Source organism: Panulirus ornatus, chromosome 8 (assembly GCF_036320965.1).
Source record: "Panulirus ornatus isolate Po-2019 chromosome 8, ASM3632096v1, whole genome shotgun sequence".
In the NCBI taxonomy this organism is placed as follows: Eukaryota; Metazoa; Arthropoda; class Malacostraca; order Decapoda; family Palinuridae; genus Panulirus; species Panulirus ornatus.
This window is the reverse complement of record NC_092231.1, coordinates 6,256,759-6,275,680: the sequence shown is the minus strand read 5'-3', so window position 1 is coordinate 6,275,680 and position 18,922 is coordinate 6,256,759.

Here is an 18,922-nt window from a genome sequence, read left to right as displayed (position 1 = left end):
TGTCTGTCGTGCAGACGGGTAATTCGATTCCGCGCGTCGAAAATAAGAATCAGTCAGTCAAAGAAAATGGAGACAGGTGATTTGAACATGGTTTCTGTCTGTCCATCAAGATGTCCCGGATGACGTTATCTTGATATGCAGACGAATGCTTCAATCTCCTCCTACTGTACTATTTGCCAGATTGAAAACACACACACACACACACGTCCTCTATCTCATTCTTGTATCTCCTCTGACGACGTGATCATTACACGAAAGTGCACTTGGGAACTCATCGTGTTTCATATTCTTGTGGGGTTTTTGTTCCGCATATACTAGATCACGCGCACCGCTGTGACCTCTTGCAATATATATATATATATATATATATATATATATATATATATATATATATATATATATATGTATATATATATATATATATATATATATATATATATATATATATATATATATATATATATATATATATATATATATAAACAGTCAGTCGTATGAATACGACCGGAGATGTTGAAAAGAAAAGAATGTCAAAGGCAATACATGTTTTCCTCCATCGTACGCTGAAGATTACCTGCTTCCGGCATCTTAATTACCCGGCAGGAACCAGCACCAGCCTGCCTCGTACGCAGCGACGTGCCACAACACCGCGTTTCCACACCGTGGTTGAGGGATGTGGTTGGCTTAGGGTGTGTTAAGGCGTTACTCTTTACGTCGGTTTACGAACGATAGCAAAGCATTACTGAGAGAAATTGGAAGCACTTGCGTAGACCAGGGTGGATTTATGTCTCCAGGGAGATATCATCACTACAGCTCTCTCTCTCTCTCTCTCTCTCTCTCTCTCTCTCTCTCTCTCTCTCTCTCTCTCTCTCTCTCTCTCTCTCGGCATCAGTGGTTCATTTATCTCACTCACCAGGAAGGTCTCCATCAGCCCATTGTTGTTTGTTTCAGACGCATCGATTTCGCGGAAATGGGAATTCGAATCGTGATGGTTTGGTTTCATGTGAGTGTCGAAATCAGAGATTCGAAGTGAAATGTTTCGGTTCCACACGTTAACTAGAGCAATAAGTTCGAAGTGTGATGTTTCGCTTTCACACACGTCACTCGGAATCAAAGATTCGAAGCGTGGTGTTTTGGTTTCCCATGCCGTTCAGAATCAAAGATTCGAAGCGTCATCAACTGTTGCCACGTCAAGCAGGAAGACGAACGATACAGTTTCATTCCTATCCGATCCCGAGAGGACTCGACCATGGTCATGACACACTTTGCGAATGAAGATCTCTGCCCTACAGAGGTTAGGCTCTGCCTTAAGAAGGCTATGTTGTTACTTTAGCTTGCCGAGGAGCTCCTATGCAAGGAGCTAATATGCTAAAGGAGCTACTTAGAGAAAGTCAGGAAATACTTAAAGCAAAGGAGAAACTTTACCTTATGAAGGTAAAAAGGTGTTGCTACCGTTCGAAACACGGAGGCGAACTGTGTTGCAAAAGGAAGGGAAACGCCTCTCACAAAGGCAAGGGGCAACTCCACGAGAGGGAGGCTGGTGCTACCCCCATACATAGGTATTACTCGCTCCTGTTCGCTGGGAAAAGTGATTGCTGGTAAAGTCATATCTTCGCTCCTCCGTGAGGTCGTTGGGCTTACTTTGTCGAAGGAGGGAGGCGGGGCAATTAGACTTAACAATATGCATAGAACGAGGTCGTTGAACAATCCAGTGATTGTGTAGATGTATAACGAGAGGAGTGATGAATGGTTGATGATCATGGTTGGATGGTAAGGACGGCAGGTAGATGAATGGGTCGATGGGTAGATGAACTGGTTGGATTAGCGAGTGGATGAATGGATTGACAGATGAGTTATCGACGGAATTGACCGTTTGGATGACTGACTTAACAGTGCTGTAGTTGGATAGTAAGATAGATAGATAGATAGATAGATACAGGATTGTAGGCTCTGTAGGTTGTAGGCTCTGTGGGTTGTAGGCTCTGTCGGTTGTAGGCTCTGTAGGTTGTAGGCTCCGTGGGTTGTAGGCTCTGTAGGTTGTAGGCTCCGTGGGTTGCAGATTCTGTAGGTTGTTGGCTCCTTGGGTTGTAGGCTTTGTGGGTTGTAGGCTCCGTGGGTTGTAGGTTCTGTAGGTTGTAGGCTCTGTGGGTTGTAGGCTCCATAGGTTGTAGGCGCCATGGGTTATAGACTCCATGGGTTATAGGCTCCGTGGGTTGTAGGTTCTGTGGGTTGTAGGCTCCATGGGTTGTAGGCTCCGTGGGTTGTAGACCGTCCAGAGAATGTAGACTTCGCTAGGTATGGTCTGTGTCTACATGACGAGGAACTACCCTCGTTACTGGCTGGCATCATGGTCGGCTAACTAGCTAAATGGTCGTTGGCCTCGTCCGGGGGTCACCTTCAGTCTCACATGATCGTCCCAACATTCACTGTACAGTGTATATCGTGAGTAACACAGAAACAGTTGAATAAACAGACATATCATCACTTCCACGTAAGACGGGCGCCCCTTCGTGAGAGACGGGAGGATAGAGAGCTGTGTTATGCGCGTTGAGGCAGACGCCGTTGAGTGAGGCAAACGCCGTTGCTGAGGCAAACGCCGTTGAGTGAGGCAAACGCCGTTGAGTGAGGCAAACGTCGTTGCTGAGGTAAACGTCGTTGAGTGAGGCAAACGCCGTTGAGTGAGGCAAACGCCGTTGAGTGAGGCAAACGCCGTTGAGTGAGGCAAACGCCGTTGGGTGAGGCAAACGCCGTTGAGTGAGGCAAACGTCGTTGAGTGAGGCAAACGCCGTTGAGTGAGGCAAACGCCGTTGAGTGAGGCAAACGCCGTTGAGTGAGGCAAACGCCGTTGAGTGAGGCAAACGCCGTTGGGTGAGGCAAACGCCGTTGAGTGAGGCAAACGTCATTGAGTGAGGCAAACGCCGTTGAGTGAGGCAAACGCCGTTGAGTGAGGCAAACGCCGTTGGGTGAGGCAAACGCCGTTGAGTGAGGCGAACTCGGTTGGTGAGTCAAGCTCCCGCGCGTCTCCTCCCACACACACACACACAGGTTTTGCCACCTTCCGCCCGCCCTCTGCCACCCCACTAGCGGCCACAAGGCCAAGCGCCCATTATCCCAACCCACCCGTGGGCCACACCCGCGCCCACCAGGAGGGACAGCGCCCCCCACTCTTCCCTCACCTGCAGTCGTAATGATATCCGTGTGATGTCTCGGCATCAACTATATCTCTAGATATCTTACTGATAGATAGCTCGGGAAGGGGATCAGTGTGAACACGTCACAAAGTAAGGCATTGTGATGATGAAGACGATCGTGAAAAAAGGAAAGTTCCTAAACTTAACCTATTATTTTTCCTTTTCAAGTTCACAAGTGTTTTGACTTAACCAGAACCTCGACCGACGTAGATTTAGGAAACATATATCTAATTCAATTATCCTAGCATCTAGTAAAACTTTTCTAATACTAATATCGAGTGAAAATTCGAATCTTTTAAAACATAACTGCCACTGCTAACTTACATTATACATATAACTTACACGTTATATGTCTGGATATACACAGACAAAGAGTGTGGGTGAGGGACATGCTGCTGAGGGTTGGAGGAGGAGGAGGAGGAGGAGGAGGCAAGGATAGGGAACGCTGTGGGCATAAGGCATCGACATAGGAGGGTGACGGGCGAGGCTAGGAACTCGCGGGGGGGGGGGGGGACATGTTAATTACATTAACATAATACAAACAATTAATTAGGATGCAATACTGGTGATTAACATTGAGGGTGTGTAACAAGCAATACACGCTGATACAGGCGAGGAGGATCGGGGTGGATGAAGATACAGTGGGTAGTTTACAGGACTCTGGCGGTTACATAAGATACGTGGCGTGCTATAGGGTACAGTTCAGGGCAGAAGATATTTCGGGTACAGTAAAATGGACTTTCTCAAGATCATCAGCATCAGTAAAATTAATCAGTCATCAGTCATCCATACCTCAAGAAACCATCGGTTTTAAGACACTCAGAAATGTCACGTTCGTTACTGTAATCTACCAGGTAGAGGGTAGAGCCAACACTGGGTTCATAATTTCCTGTAACTTGCCAAATCATATGTAACCGTAACCTAGACGTATTCTGGGAGTTACAGCCACAAACTGCCTTGTACAACTTAGTGTGGTTCAGCGCTGGTGTTTAAGAAAAACACTCAAGAACTCTTCTACCAAAGAGAATATATATATATATATATATATATATATATATATATATATATATATATATATATATTCCTATGAGTCCACGGGGACAATGAAACACGATAAGTTCCCAAGTGCACTTTCGTGTAATATATATATATATATATATATATATATATATATATATATATATATATATATATATATATATATATATATATATGCCATTTCCCAATGAACTGAATCGACGACCCGTAAAATACACAGAACACCACATCACATCAACAATATGAAGCCGCACCAGAAGCGGATGGTGAGCGCCAGAGTGGCGGCAATAAGACAATGATGGGAGTCTACCTACAGGTTAGCTTCACCACAGATGTCACGGCCAAGCTCGGGGCGTCTCTCTCTCTCTCTCTCTCTCTCTCTCTCTCTCTCTGTTCACAACAACAGAGACACGACGTTAATCGAGTTTCGTCAAGTTCCCCCCTCCCTCAGGGTCAGTTCACTGTTCCTTGACGCCTTAATGTAGCAGTCGCTTGTTCGTTCTAACTGAGATGTGTGCAGACTCATGTTCCCCTACCCACAGGTAAATAAATGAATAAATGTATTTATTTGTACGCCTGTCTGTATATATGTTTGTTAAATAATTATAGAAAATGACGGGACTAACTGACAATACGACAAAAGACATGAGAAGGTACACCGACAAAATTAACCCCATTATACATATTAGCTCCTGGATCTACAACCGGAGAGACAGTCCTCTCGTCTTCATCCCTTCCTTTACTTCTGTCTTTTCCTTTATGGTATCCCAACTTATATCTGTCATCATCATCTTTTATTCCATCTTTACCGCTCTCACTACCTCAGCGACTAACATCAACACCATGTATGTCTAGCCTAGCTTAAATAAACAGACGAGGTAAGACAAGAATCATTGAAACTGTTATTGTTGAGGATCAAAGCTTCAATCTCTTTTACCAGTCAAGGATAAATCATCCAAGAACTTGTGAAGGATTATCATAATCTTTTTTATATATTCAATTGTCCCTTTGTGCACCACTACGTCTCTTCCCCCTAAGACCTTCAGCTAACGTTAAGTTGTTCGAAGTGACTCCATCACACTATTCGATTGATTATTCCTCCTTTTTTTTATTCAATGTTTCTTGCTCCTTCTTTCATACTTCATTCAAGGTTTATCCACGACGAGGACTTCCGTCCGTCACTAAAAGACTTATAAAGGAAAGAGACAAGTTACGCGAGTGTTGTCTCACAGAAAATGGACGCCAGCAATAGTTTTCGATCGCGGGATTCCCACCTCGACTCTTTCCCACGTCTGCATTAGGTACGTCCAGACACCATCCCTCCCCCCTCATGTTCAAAAGATACATCGTCCATACTGAAGAACCAGCAAAACATACTTGTAAATTGTTCTTCGCTCGCCTTCCGTGAACATATACACAACATCACCGCTACACGTCTTGATCTATTGTCCCGTTTGGTGGACGAAGGTGACTTCCTGAGCTCCTTTCAATCACTAATTTTTACCCCCGTTAAACAACCTTACTAAATCATCATTCCATCATATCGTTGTTCTAATCCCGTTGGTCACTGATCATTCTTCACCTTAGCTTCTCATTTACCTTCTCTTGGAAGAAAAGTTTTAATCATTTCTTAACATCTTTTTTTGTCTTCTTTTCCGTATTTCTGCTCCTTCAGGAATATTAAAGGCTAACCTTACCATAGCACTGGTAGATTGTATACACAGGCATGGTCCAGACAGTTATCATGGCATTCTAGAAACAATAAAACCTCTCAATATCGTACTTTATATCATGTTATGAAATTCTAATTCCACTTATCCATCACGTGTCTGTTTTCACATCGTCTAAAACATCGAAAAATGATGTAGCTTTAGAACCAAAATGTAAAAAAAGATAACAAAAGTGCAAGATTGTCCTCATTTTTTCCCCCTGCACCAATGTTACACCCATGATACGAAAAGGCTTCCGTTATTATTATTTTTTTCTTTTGTAGCAAAACTCAATTCCAGTTTACGCGTTAAGTTCATGGATCATTTCTAACGAAAGTAATTGGTTATTTGGTTCACTGTGGCCTTCAGTTTCAAGTTACATAACCACCAGAGCGAAAGACCTTGAACACTTTCTTCTAAGAGTCTAGAATCTAGTCAGTTAACACGCTCAGTGCATAGTATGTTGCTTATGGCTAGGATAGATATGGAAATCCCGCTACAGCTGGAGGAGGAGGCGGCGTCTTCCTCCTCCCCCTCCCCAAACCCTCGTAGCTGCTATATACTAACTCTGTATGCAATGATCCAATAACTAACGACTATTTAACCTGAATAATACACTTCCCTACCCTTCATTTCTGGTCGTGTGTGAGGATGATGGTGAATATATTATATATAACGGATGATTTTGCAATATTCTAGCTACCTGACCGGTTCGTCGCTGTGAAGTCATGGCAACAGTCGAATCGGTATTCATTCAGGAACGGCCGTAACGAAGCGCGCGCATCCGTTGCAGCTGAGTGGCGCGTATGCAGCTGTGTGTGTGTGTGTGTGTGTATGGTCTTATATATCCTGAACACCTGAGGGAGGTTGTTCTAGTCTTATACAACCGGTGTTTATATCTTGATTTTGACGGTATTAATGACGGTTAAGTCGATAGGTTTAAAATGTCCAAATGAATAACCAAACAGTTATTCGAACATGGAGTCAGCGGGAAATTTGAAGTAGCGGTGCAAGAGGAAAATATGAAAAAAAAAAAAAAAAAAAAAAATATATATATATATATATATATATATATATATATATATATATATATATATATATATATATATATATAATAGGAAGGAATGTAACAAAATATGCACATAAGTGTGAGGGGCTTGTCCACAGTCTCCATAGCAAATTCATATCATCTGCTGTAATAAAAACATTACGTGAGTATTACTAGAGATATGTGGATGAAGTCTGTATGCAATTTTGATGACATATTCGACTCGCATATCTTATTGGCATGGAATTTTCCAGCATTCCATCCCTTGTTGCCTCTAATGTGTTTGTTCCTTCTGTGTACTTGTTCCTTCTTTGCCCTAACCGTTACTTGTTGTTTTTATGTATTTACTCTTTCATTACTATTTGTCTAGACCCCGCCTAACCCTCTCACAGACCGCAAGTCATGCATACAATTCATTCTTGACAGACATATTATTCCTACTTTACCTTTGTCCTCTGTACCTCAACCCAAGACTACACACACCTCACACACTACGTGATGAGATTGTTTAATGCTGACTACAACAAGAGTAACTAGCTGTATGGTCGTTGAGTTTGTTCAAGAGTTAGGGCGCCCCATGAGTGTAGAACAACCTCACCGTACAGTTGAGACAGGTAAACTACCAAACGAAAAAGTTGACCTAGTCAAAGGAGGACAGATATCCTAGCCTCTTTCCCTCTGTAGGGAGCGTGGGCGGCGACGGCGGTGTGGAGGGGGAGTGTAGGAAGACCGGGTAGGACAGAAGGAGGAGGAGGAGGTAGCTGCTACGCCCTGAGGGCCCGTCTGACCTGCTTCTGACCCTCCTAGACTCTACTGCACCTCGTGGCCCTCACTCATCGGCGCCGTCTGCCAACACGAACAGATAGATTTTCTGAATTGCTTATTGCCATTCCCTTCCTATGTTATTACATGAACCTCAGGATCCCTCCCTCATATGGAACTCCTGCAGGGTGGGTGCAAGGGGAAGGAACACAGCTGAGGCGAGCTTCTCAGAGCTGTACTCTGTCTACTGGATGACACTATGACCTTGTCGAAGGTGACTTGCCACTTGCAGTGTTCCTTCTTTTTTTTTTTTTTGCCGGCGGAGTCCGGTAACACCGTATATTGTGTATGTGAGTCACCTGTGGTCTTCCTCTCTCAGGGATTGTCATGGGACTTTTTAGTTGCCCCTCGACATTTTCAGATGTGTCTGCCGCGTAAGGCTTGGACCCGATGCTCGCGGCTGCCCCCAGCTTCCTACAGTTTTCTTATGAGACTGGTTACTCGAGGATTAGCCGTTATGATACTTCCTCCTTCCCTCAGGCAGCTGAACTGTGGAATTCTCTTCCTCCTTTCGTCTTTTTCTCGTCTTGTGACCTTTCTGCCTCCAAGAGTCAGGTCTACGAACACTTGCAGTTCTACGTTCTTTACACCCGAAATGGCCTTGGCTAGGGCGTGTTCTGTCTGTGTCATGTTGATCACTATGGAATACATATAACATTTGGATCAACAGTATATATATATATATATATATATATATATATATATATATATATATATATATCATCATCATAAAAACCCCAAGGCCTCTTTGTATGAGGGAGGTTCTGGAACATCAAGGTTGCGCTACCTCCAGTAGCAGATACATGATGGATTCCCATAGCATGAGAAGTTCCTCGACGAGACTGTGGCTCCCTTTCGCCAACAGATGACGCCTAAAGGTGACTTCTCGCTCGCGGTGTAACCACAAGGAAAAAGTGGAGTCCTCTTGGGTACTTGAGAGAAAACGTGACAGCAGATGGAGCCACGGAAGATGAAACGAGTCCTAGTGTGGAAGGAGCGACTACGATCCTGCATTCAGAAGCGCGTGGAAGGGAAGGGTGGTCGAGTTCAGTGTCTGTCGGGACAGCAATGGTGGTACGTCTGAGGGTATATTGATCCCGACGGTGTTATGTGGATGTAAATCTTGGACCAGGAACACGGAGGAGAGGACGAAGGTGGACACGTTGGATGTGACACATCCTCGAAGTCAAAAATCGTCTGAGGAATGATAGTGTGAGCGAGTCGTTGTGTTGGCAGTAGCGCAGCTTGAATGAGGAGGGCCGACCAGGGTGGGGAGACATGTGTCAGGCATATGGAGAGGATGAGCGAAGAAAGACTGAGTAAAAGGATCTGTGTGTCTGATGTAGAGAGTAAGGTGGGCGAGGGGGGTTTCGGAGGATCGGGAGGACCAAGGAAGATGGAGGGAATGACGGTGTCGGGCCTCGGTACCTAAACATCTAGGAGGGAGAAAGGAGTGCACCTGCAGGGCTAGCTATGTAAGGTGTGGACATAAACCATTGACGTAGTGGTGTGTGTGTGTGTGTGTGTGTGTGTGTGTGTGTGTATGGGGAGTGTGACTGTGGATGGTGGGCTCTGGTGGTTTCCGGGCATTGTACATGACAGATAGTGACTCGCTGTGTGCAGGTGGGGAGCCATGTTTCGTTTGCCTCATTTACTACACGCATGGAACAAAGTCTTCCTCACTTCTTATAACATTGGGTTCTCTCATATCCACCGCCTGGCAACAAACACACCAGCTACACCAGTGCTGAACAAACACAACCTTAATATCACAGGATCCCTCCTTCTTATCAGTTTCCTTTCATTTGTCTTAGCGTCAGCAATGCTGTCTGGTTAGGGAGGTGGATCTCTTGTCACCCTCTGCCATCGACACCGGTCTCACTCAGGTGACGGGGGGGGTCTTCGCCCACTGTGGTCACACGGGGGAGGTGTGAGACTCCGCCCTGGTTTCAAGGAAGAGGAAACCTCTTCTTTTTTCCCTCCCTCCCTTCCTCCTCAGTGCTGCTGTTGACTTGACACACTCAAGAGCTTCCCTGGTGCACAAGAACCCGCCCGTGGAAACGCCTCACCACCACAGCTCCTGACGATGGAAAACAAAGGACATGCCTCACCACCATCGCCACCACAGCTCCTGACGATGGAAAACAAACGACATATTGTCCAGCGATGGTCACCAGGGGAAGGAAAGAAGGAAGGAAACCAGAGACAACCGCAGAGGGATCTTAGTATCCTCAACGACCAGGCGCAGGATGATCAATACAAAGATGGGTTGTCATGATGTGACGGGAGGGAGAGGGCCCCTCAGGTTGAGGGGACGTATACCAACTGCGTCATTCGCTGAGGAGAAACTGCAACCACCGCTCCAGCAAGATAAAACCTCTCTACCCTCTCCTTCGCCTTCGTCCCCATCAGGAGGCGGAGGTAGTGGTGGTCGTGGATGTCTCAATCATGACATCATGCAAGCTGCTCGTAAGCTCTATCCCCATCACAAGACCCCCAGAGCAGCAGACAATGCATGACGCGAGCACTGAATATACTGCACAGGGTCGTGAGAGCGAAAGGTCACGCCTCGAAGAGGGAGAGGAGGAGGAGGAGGAGAGAGAGAGTAGCAGGAGAGCGTGAGACAAAGTCGGTAATGTGGGTTTCCTGTTGGGGGACTTACAGGATGGCCGAGGCATCTCGAGTCGAACTCCTGGAGAATTCCCCGTCGTAAGACCTTGATCGCGCCCTTGAGTGGGATGAAATGACACCTTAAGTCAATAATTGACATGCATTATCCTCGGTTCACATTGTCTACAAAGGAATAAAGGTGATGCAGACGGTCGTAGCGCTGTTAATATCATGCCATGTCATGGTGAGGGAAGTGTCATGTTGAGAGACGACTCTCTCTCTCTCTCTCTCTCTCTCTCTCTCTCTCTCTCTGTGACAGCTTGGCCTCACACCTGGAGCAGAGGGGCTGGGAATTAGGGTAACGTTAACTCGTGTATTGTCTCAGATCATGTCCTTGTTTCAAGGGCAGTGGGGCAACATGAGGCAAGAGGAGAGAGAGAGAGAGAGAGAGAGAGAGAGAGAGAGAGAGAGAGAGAGAGAGAGAGAGAGAGAGAGAGAGAGAGAGAGAGAGAGAGAGAGAGAGAGGGAACGAGGCAGAGGGAGAGTGCAAGGTGAGGTATGTTTACACAGACAAACATAAACCACCACACACACACAAACACACACACACACACACACACACACACACACACACACACACACACATACACACACACACACACACACACACCCACCAGTTGCAAAGGAGGAGACAGTACCTAAGAGAAAGACAACACGGATCCTTGATACAGGAGGTCGTGTGTAACTAAGGATCCTTGATACAGGAGGTCGTATGTAACTAAGGATCCTTGATAAAGGAGGTCGTGTGAAACTAACAACTTAGATTTCCATGAGAGAGTGAACTCCGTTGTATACAAGAGCGAAAGCTGGGTGGACTATGAGTGTCTCTCTCTGTACTGCCTGAAAGCATTTGACACTATGACTCATGAGGATCTTTGGGCAGGAATAAGGTGTAGGGGGGGGGGGGGGGAGGAGACTTCTTCAATGGACGGAAAGTTAACTTAAGAGGAAGGGAACAAAGTACTTATGTCGGGAAGGAAGCCTTCTCGAAATAGCCTGGAGTTATCATTGGTGTGGCACAAGACTCGGTCTTGGAACCGTTGTTCTTCTTGATCTGTATATTGGACTTGCCAGAAGGACAAGACTCAAGCCTGAATGTTTTTTTCTTTTTTTTTTTTTTCTTTTGAGGATGCCAAGGCATGGGGGAAATAAAGAATGATAAGGATTGCATTAGCCTACAATGGAGATCTTGACAAACTCCAAAGTTAGTTTGATACATCTTTTTCATACTTTATCGCGTTTTTCCGCGTCAGAGAAGTAACGCCAGGAACATATAAAGAAAGGTCACATCTGCTCATGTCCATTCTTTTGTTGTCATGTGTAATGCTCCGATACCACAGTTCCCTATCCATATCCAGGCTCCATAGGCCTTTCCATGGTTTATCCCGGACGCTTTACATGCCCTGGTTCAGCCCATTGGCAGCAAGTCGACCCCAGTATACCACATCGTTCCAATTTACCCTCTCCCGTGCACGCCTTTCACCCTCCTGCATGTTCAGGCCCCGATCGCTCAAAGAATTTCACTCTATCCTTCCATCTCCAATATAGACTGATAGTGGTCGGTGAATTACCTCCTGAGCAAATGGAATGTAACGAGGATGAGAGACAGTGAAAGAAGACCTCAATATCATATAGTAGAACAGAAGTTGCACGAATATGTGTATGAGAGAGATTTGAGAGTCGACACTAAACCTTATCTGTCATCAGAAACCCGTTACCTTAGAACTGTAACTGAGACAAATGTTTTGATAGAATTCAAGTGTATTGATAATGGTCATTGAAATGTTCACATCGTATATTGATTCGGAAGTGGAATATGCTTTAAGTTTGGTCGCCGTACTTAAAGAAGCACAAAGAACTAATAGAGAAGGTCCAGAGGAGGTCAGCAATTTGGTCGACCCAGTTATACAGAGGTGCTGGAGGAATCGGTTCTACAGAGAGGGATAACAAGTGTATCTCAACTAAGGCAACTGAGGAACAGGGTGAGGGCAACAGCCCGAGATATACCGCACAGTCAGGTTTACATCTCATCGGCGTCCGTACTCAACTCGGCGTTCTAGAACTTCTACACATACCATAGTGTATGACCGGCGCTCTTCACGTGCCAGAACGGATGCCTGAAATGCACTGAACACCTCCCGCCGCTGCTCATCAGCTCAAACGTTACGTGATGAACAGATGCAGTTGTCGCATCCTGCAACCCCAGGGTGCAGGTAGGGAAAGCCTATGTCCAAAGGTAGGTAGTCCTCTCTCTCTCTCTCTCTCTCTCTCTCTCTCTCTCTCCTCTCTCTCTCTCTCTCTCTCTCCCTCTCTCTCTCGGTCCCGACGAGTCTTGTCCACGAACAATGGCGGCTTCCTGATCCCCCTGAGACAACGTGAAGAGGAAGATAAATTCACCAGTATCAGGAGACCAGAGAATGGTGACTGGGTTTTGCAATGAAGTGAGTTTGGTTCGTTGGTTGGTAGGGTTTCCGAGGCTTTTACACCTACCACCTGCTAGGGTCGTTGGTAGGCTTTTTTTTATGAGGCTTTTAGACCTACCACCTGTCAGGGGTCGCTAAGGCCGTCAAGGATAGGTCATGACCACCACCCATGAATATCGTAAACACCTTCTTCAGGTGTTCGAGATGGTACTCCGAAGACCCCATGCTTGGCGAGGGTACGAGACGAGTGTCCGCTTCGTCTTGGGGAGGAGGAATGCTGAAGCCGTCACTTAACTTCTTTTTCTGCCTCACAATCGTCGGAACGGGTCGAGCGTCGACGAGACTGATCGTCGTCCAAGGCGTGACCTGTCTGACCTTCGAGCCATCCGAGAACCTCTTCTCTCTCTCTCTCTCTCTCTCTCTCTCTCTCTCTCTCTCTCTCTCTCTCTCTCTCCCAGATCATCATGAAGCAATATTGTCTTTCTTGTTTCTTTTCTGAACTGGATAAAAAGAAAAGAAGAAAATCCCCCAGTCTGTGTACTCGTCTTCTACTCATCGCTGACGTTTCTAAGGGTGGGGGGAGAACTTCGCTGTTGTACCCCTGCCAGCCAAAATCCCTTTTTTTGAAAAATCTTTTGGTGACACTGTCAGTCAGGGGTCAGCCACAAGGACGACGATACGGTACGCTGCTGCAGGCACAGGCTGATCAAAGACTTGCCACCCAACCTCACCAGAGTCGGGAGACGACCATCTTTCTACCGTGTTTATGATGCTGTTATAATGTGTGCCCGAGCAGCTCGTTCAGTCCAGCTGATCCCTTAAGACTGAGCTCAAAGTGTGTGGGACTGTTGAAGGAGGTGACTCTGGCCCTTGAGACATGGTCTTACAGATGGTCTGATGGCGTTAACTTTAATCCTGAAGTCTTGTTTACAAGGCAAGGTCTAACCAAACCGATACGATTGTTATATTTTGACTGGACGAGAGTGTCCATCATCGTCAAAAGAAAGATGATGATTATATAGTCCATGGTACATTTCCTGGTTGCCTTAAGCTCTCCTATCTGGTTTGAGACTAGCATCATCATCTGAGAGTAGCATCAGACACATACACAAGCACACAGGTCTTCATCCGCCACGTCAAGGGTTGTGGGCGTAACACTACTGTTGGAAACAGCGAATGAGCCTTAGTGGGGGAGATGGATGTGGGAGGGAGGGATGGGGAGGAGTTGGCCAGCGGTACGAACGGATAACTACGCATACAGTGAGCTGGCGTGGGACAGGAGGGGGAGCAAGAGGACACTCAAGGTCGAGATGGTACTACTGCAGGAGGAGGACCCTTAGGAAGGATGCTCAAGGATGAGCTGTAACTCGTGCAGGAAGGGCGCTCAAGGATGAGCTGTAACTCGTGCAGGAAGTTAAATACTCATCTTCCACACCAGCTTTACCGTCTGTGCTCTTGCTACGGATCTCCGTAGTGTAGCTTCGATAACCTGGTTATAATAATCAGTCCACAGTCAACCCAGCTGTTCATCTATCCCAAGGGATTGATCTTGAATAGGTACAGGTATTTATCTATATGGCGTTAATGGGATGGCCTTGATTAGGGCCTCGGTTGCCCGTGCCGTCTCAGCGAGCATATAAAGAAAAGAAATACACTGAAGTGGCCTTGAACGTCGTCCATGACACATCACTTTTTCCAGTCGAGTTTTTCATCCCTTGAATTTCGATCCAGTATTCACAAAAAAGACACAAATCTTATCTAAAAGGCATCTGGCTTTATTGAGATTTAATGATGTCACTCTCTTTTCATCTTTTTTTCAATAGCTTGCTGATAGTGTTCTATCGTAGTATGTCTGACCTGGAGCAGCTACCATTCCGTAAGGCCGTCATCAAATTATCTGCTATGATCGTTTACTGATGATATCTCTTGTGTACACCGTCAGCTGGCATTTCCGAGCCCAAGACAGAGACTGCACACTAATCATGTCTTCATTACATAATGGATCACTGAAGTATAAAGCCCTCGAACTGTACGTGAATATAATAAGTCCTTCCAGTGAATTTTTATATTGGCTCTGACTAAATAAACAAGTCCTTCACATCTTTCACGGTTCAGATGAGAACAATTGTGTGTAATGATCTCTTAACATCAAGCACACAGATGTGAGCAACATGCAAGGTGGCCATTATTGGAAGACAGAGAGAGAAAGCTGTCCCAGTTGTAAAGTTATTTTTTCTGACTCTACCTCCTCCATCCAGATACTCAACAAGATGAACGTAGTCGATGGGATATTGCAACATCATCCATACTCTGAAATGTAACTAGCTGGGGTAGGTGGTACTTTTCTCAACATTATTGCTCAACCATTTAGGGAACTTAATAGTCCAAGAGAACCACAAGCACCTTCCCCTCCTCCCCTCATCCAACCACCCTCAGAAACAGCTGATGTAATCTAGAAAGCTGGCAAAGCTTCAGCTGGCACATGACTAGGCTCCTCCGAACACTTTACTATGATTAAAAGGAAAAGCTACAGGTAGATGCAAATACTACTACAGTTAAGACACTGATAAAGCTACAGGTATAGACACAAATACAACTAAAGTTAGACACTAATAAAGCTATAGATAAACACAAATACTGCTGCAGTTAGAATGACAGAGCTACAGGTTGGCACGAGTAACATTATAGTTAAACCCAAATATAAGAAGTACGCACAAATAAAGCTACATGCAGGTTACAGGACAAACAAAGCATAAGGTAGGCACAAATAAAGCTACATGTAGACACACATAAAGCTAAAGGTGTACAAATAAAGTTACAGGCTGACAAATAGTGACACGTAAACCACTAAAACAGCAGTAAGACTGCAGATACATATAAACCTCCACGTGGACACAAATAAAGCTACAGGTACACTCAAATAAAGTTAAGGTATACTAATAAAGCCACAGGCGAACACAAATAAAGTTACTGGTAGACACTAGTCATCTAGTACTGTCGCTCCTCATGGGAGGTCAGACCAATGTATGCCCAGGGCAGATTGTGTTGAGTGTCCCTTACAATGGAGATCATTGTGGTGGCCACAGTATAGTCAGCCTAATACAGCCATCTATACACTCAGCTTGCACCAGATCTGTCAGCAGGTTTTCTTTTAACAGCACAGAACAGGCTCTCTGAACTATTCTTCATATACGTTTTCAGACTCATGAGATCTGTATCCAGAGCTCTTGAATCCCAAAGATCCAACACCTTACCAAGTAAACTTGAAAATATTTGTCGGTTGTTATAAGTAATAGACTTTAGCTCCAACACCAGTATCATCTACAGAGATTTTCTATTTCCTATTATACATACAATCTCACCTAAAGTGTAACCTTAACATTGTAGGTCAAACATCAACCAGAGTTGTAATAAAGGCTTGGCATGAGGCTAAGTTGATTTGCTTAAAAAAGCAAATTGACACTTCCTTTCCATGAAAGTGACATCAATTTCTTCACAGAAATATGCTGCGAGCTTAGGGCAAACTGTGCCAACCGAACAAAAAGCCAAATGGTTTATTTACAAAAAGTCCCTGTAAAACATTTCCTCCTGTGTGTGCAAAGTGTCATTCCACTCTTGCCTATTCAAAATGCTGTTTACTTCATTATTTGCAATAAAGTGACCAGTCGGTTTGGTGAATACGAAAAACACCTCCCCACCCCCCACCAAATGTGGGGGAAAACATAGCAAGGACTGTGGGAGATCTACCCTATAGCATCAGTGGAGTAGGGGCTTCCTAGAAGCAACATTAACCTTAGTCGTGTTAACCATGCAGACAAAAGGCCTCTTGGAGTCCGGGGCAGTAATAATCAGTGAGGGATCACCAACTTGTTCAGGATTTATATTGAAAAGGTCAGGCTGCTCTAGTGATGATGCAGGTTCCTGTCCGCCCTACATCAACCAGCGAGTTGGGACAGGATGAACCCAAGAGTGATTTCCCTTCCCCCAAGCCTGGTGGAAACTGTTAGCTAATGGAGGAGTTGATACAACTTACAGTGAAGGAACAATCATGATAGTGAAAGTAACAATGGCAGCATCAGCCATAATGAAGGAACGATCATTATGGTACAAGAAATAGTGGCAGCAGCAGCTGTATAACTCACTTCTCTCTCGGGTACATACATGCTCACTTCCTCCAAGTCCTCCTCATTCAAACTTACACTCAGTCAGTCCTGTTTCATTACCTTAGATTACATTTTCTCTCAACTTCTTCCTCTTATACACTCTCCCAAACTGTCACCAGATTCTGGAGTCTTAATAGTCTGCCACCAGATCCACATTATATGTAAACAGCACTTGATGCACTACCCTGGCCCTAACTCCCAGCATACCACAGACCTGTTCCGCATCCTAATACCTTTGAAGTCACTTCCTTCAACAGTCCCAAAGCAAATTAAACAATCAAGGTATAAAAACACAATCTTGATGCAGACACTTCCTCTCTAGGAACCACTCATTCTCCTCCCTCCCTTCTTGTAAACATGCCTTACTCTTGGTAAATTTTTTTCACTGCATTTATCAACTTTCTATTTATCCAGTATAATCTTAGCATCTTCTATGAGGCCCCTTGGTCAACTGTCATAGTCATAGTCATTCTCCAGATCTATTTTTTCTTTTTCATATTTGTTTGCCATTTCCTGTTTTAGGTAGCATCAAGAACAGGTGAAGAAAATCCTCATTAACTCGTATCCTTTCTCTAGTTGTCATGTGTAATGCTCTGCAACCACAACCCCTTGTCCACATCCAAGCCCCTGGATGCATAAATACCACATACAGTTCACTCTCTCTCTCTTTCATTTACGAATTCTTCAAAGCAAACACCAAGTACACACACCTCTCCTGAAGCCACATTGCTCCTCTCCAATCATTGTTATATGCATGCCACCACTCTTTCAACCACTCTACCATAAACTTTACCAGGTATACTCAAAAGACATACTTCTTCAAACTGAGCATTTCCTTTCATCCCCTTTGCATATAAAGAACACTCATCATTGTCAGTAAAAAATGCAGATGAATTGGAAGTACAAAGTTTTACGGAGAGAGAGAATGCTATTGCTTTCCAAAATTTCCTTCAGTATTTTTATTGACTATCCTGGATAATACATTTTTTTGAGTTCAGTCGTATTGCATGTAGGTAGTGGTTGGTAGGCAGCCAATAACCTGGAAGGTACATCACCAGTATTACCTACCTGGGTATAAGGAGGGCTAACACTTCAGTGGTTGTCAAGTTGCACTCGTATGACCCAGGTAGCTGTCTTTTCTTTCTACCTTGCCCATACATGGACTACTGGCATTCTATCCACAAACACAATCTCTCCTTGTTGCATATAACACCTGACAACACTTAACTTACAAAACTCATTCTTCATAACTCTAGACTTTTCTGTGAAGAGAGTTACATGCTAGCCCTGCCTTTTGGCAAAACAATAAGAGCAATAGAAGTAGTAGGTATGAACATTTAGGTAGGAGCATTAGGTAGTAAAATTAGGTAGAAGTAGTTGGCAAGAACATTACACAGGAGCATTAGATAGTAATAGTCAGTAGGAACATTAAGTAGGAGCCTCTGCAAACACTGCGCTACACTTGCCTGCTGCCAGTGGCCTATCAAGAGTAAGGCACTAAAGGCTTAGAAGTGGCACTGGGGAACAAGCATCAGAGATACAGATGATTTAATGTGTCTTCATTTTGTTAGTTACTTTTATTGCGTGATCTTGAATATCCATTGGTTACATGATAGACATCATCACTATAACCTACATTCCTTTCCCACTATAAGGTATGGCAACTTATACAAAGCTTCATACACACACCACATTTACTGTGTCTTTGAGCATAGTTCATACTGTAATCCTTCTAATGTATTCCCTTATTCTGCCCAGAATTTTTCTACCTCATTCAAATACCTACCAGAATTATTCATAATGCCATAATGACTGAAATCTTTTCTCCTCATTCATGTTTTCTTCTCTGTTCATATAT